This window comes from Myotis davidii, unplaced genomic scaffold, assembly GCF_000327345.1.
Source record: "Myotis davidii unplaced genomic scaffold, ASM32734v1 scaffold399, whole genome shotgun sequence".
Classification (NCBI taxonomy): Eukaryota; Metazoa; Chordata; class Mammalia; order Chiroptera; family Vespertilionidae; genus Myotis; species Myotis davidii.
This window is the reverse complement of record NW_006292094.1, coordinates 2246467-2249119: the sequence shown is the minus strand read 5'-3', so window position 1 is coordinate 2249119 and position 2653 is coordinate 2246467. Positions and strand designations below refer to the sequence as shown.

The 2653-nt window shown below is 49.1% G+C and overlaps 1 protein-coding gene across 1 annotated transcript in view; it reads right to left on the bottom strand.

Moving 5' to 3' along the window:
* RPL26L1 (ribosomal protein L26 like 1) overlaps positions 1-2653 on the bottom strand; it is a 12977-nt gene that overhangs the window by 8363 nt on the left and 1961 nt on the right.

Genomic DNA, 2653 nt, shown 5'->3' with positions numbered 1-2653 from the left:
GCAGCTGGGCAGCTGGGGGGTGGGGGGTCATACGCGGCGGACGGCTTCACAGTCCGAGAGAATCTCCAGCCTCAACTCACCTATCTGGCGCCGGAAGTGCTCCGAGGGTGCGCTCCCCGGACAGGAAGTGAGGCTTCCCGGCCGCGCAAGCGCAGAAAAGAAAAGCGGGGCCCCATTCCCTCGAAATGAAGCTGAACGGCGCCCCATGCGGATGGGGGCGGAACCGCAGTACCTCGTTTCCAGGGACCCCCGGATGGGTAAGCGGCCCTGCAGGGAAGCGCGAAGGAATGGCATCTCTGGGGAGGAGGGGCCTATCTTTGTACGACCTGCAATGTAGGCTTATTGATGTCCTTTGATTTATTTTTAAATATATTTTTATTGGTTCATAGGTTGAAGCTCACCCACAGAGCCATGCCAGCTGGGCTTGATGTCCTTTAAACAGATACACCGTTAATAGTCTTTTTCTTACCCCAAACGCTTCCTTTGCAGAGGTTGTCTAGGCTTATTATTGGGGTGCTTTAACGTCGTGATGCTTCAAATGCCATCTGCTGACTTGATTCTTAAAATCATCGAGAAGCCTGTTCAAAATGCAGACTTTCATGCTCCACCACGGTCCGGCAAAACCAGACAGTGGTAGGTTGGGGGTCAGGGAATCTGAATTTAAAGCAAGCACTCCCCCCACCAGATGTTTGAGGATCGTGGCTCACCAACCACCTGGCTTTGCGAAACTTCCCCCCAGTTTTTAGCCCTGTTTGGAAGGGCTGGGGGTTGTAAAGTCAGACCTTGACCCAAGTGCCTCTTCGTGTTGCTGGCCCTTGAGGAGCCGCCTCCATGTTTCTGAGCCTCAGTTTCCTCATCCGTGAAATGGGAATGATCTTAGCAAGTGCCTCGTGGAGTTATTATGAGGGCTAAATGAGTTAATTCGTTCACAGTGTTTAGGGCAGTGTCTGGCACAGAGCGCTCAATTACAGTCATCAATATTCCTAATCTCCCAGAAAGTCCCAAACCGGGCCTCGAATTCAGATTTCCCCCATTAACTCTAGATGATGCAAGCCGTAAGTTTTCTGTGTTTGATGTAAACACATGCGATGCACCACACTGGGGGAGCTCGGGTGTAGTATCTCTGTTTTATAACCTCCAAACGCCTCCAGAAAGGCCAACTCGGACACTTGGCCACTCACTTTCCCATCTGAGAAATGGGACTATTGATAGTATTTACCTCATTGGTTAGGTGTCAGGATGAAACAAACCCTTAGCACAATGCTTGGCACAAAGTTAGCACTTACTACTGATAGAAATTACTGTTTATGAGATGAATGGATAGTATAGGCTGGTTTTATTAGGCTGAGCATTTACTGTCCGGTGTTGTGCTAACAGCTTCACACACATTCCCTTATTTCATCTGTAAACAACCCGCAGAGCTGTCCCTTTTACACGGGAGAAAGCAGGTTCTGAATGAGATAGGAGTGGTGGGTGAACATGACCCGGCATATGTATTCAATATGGTCGTTAACTGGCAGCCAATAAAGATGAGATCTATCGTTATTCACATAGAAAGGTGTCTACTAAGTGAGGAAAAAGCAAACTACAAAATATTATCAACAGCACGACCCTGTGTTGTTTATGGAAGAATATCGTTAAAATGCTTACCGTGATGACCTCTGATTACTGGCATTAGGGGTGACCTTTGTGTCTCCTTTTTAACTTTTTGCTCTTTTCTGATTTTCCTCCAACGGGGCTACGGAAATGTATTACTTGTGTAATTAAACTCATGTTTTAAATTTTTGTTTAAGGAAATCCTCAGTGCTCAATTTAGCTTTCCTCTGCAGGAAGGAAAAAAAACAAAAACAAAAGTACCCTCACTGCTTTCAATATTCCCTTTTTGGGGTGGGTGGGGTCGGAGGGCATTTTTCCCTTTTGACACAGATCGGCTCTTGGGGACTGAGGTGGATCCATGCAATTCTTCGTCAGCCTGGACTCAGGGGGACGGGGTGTGCATTCCCACCGCAGCCCCTGCCAGCTGTGTGACCGGAGGGGCAGTGGCTACATCTCTGTGCTGTCCTCATAGGACTGCCGTGAGGGTGAGGACAGGCGAGGCCTGAACCACCACCGCTTGTCTGGCCCATGGAGAACTCCCAACCTCCGGTAACAAGAGTTACAATAAAACTTTATTTGGGTCAGAATCCAGTGCGTGACCTCATCACTAGGAAACTGACGGAAGGCAACTGCTGGGGAGGGAACAAGGTGTCGGATGAACGTAGCCCTCCTTACAGTCCCCTCCCACCCGGACCTCCTGCCGCCTGGAGGGCTGGAGCTGCGAGGGCCAGTTTCTTCAGAAGGGATGGGGTCGCCGGTGACCCACCACATCGACAAAATGTGTCCGTTTCTGGCAAGAACCAAAAAGTGATGTGTGGCCCTAACTGGTTTGGCTCAGTGGCTAGCATCAGCCTTCGGACTGAAGGGTCCCGGGTTTGATTCCAGGCAAGGGCACATGCCTGGGTTGTGGGCACATCCCCAGTAGGGGGCGTGCAGGAAGCAGCCAATCAATGATTCTCTCGCATCATTAATGTCTCTCTCTCTCTCCCCCTCTCCTCTCTAAAATCAATAAAAATACATTTAAAATAAATAAATACATAAAAATTGATTTGTGAGG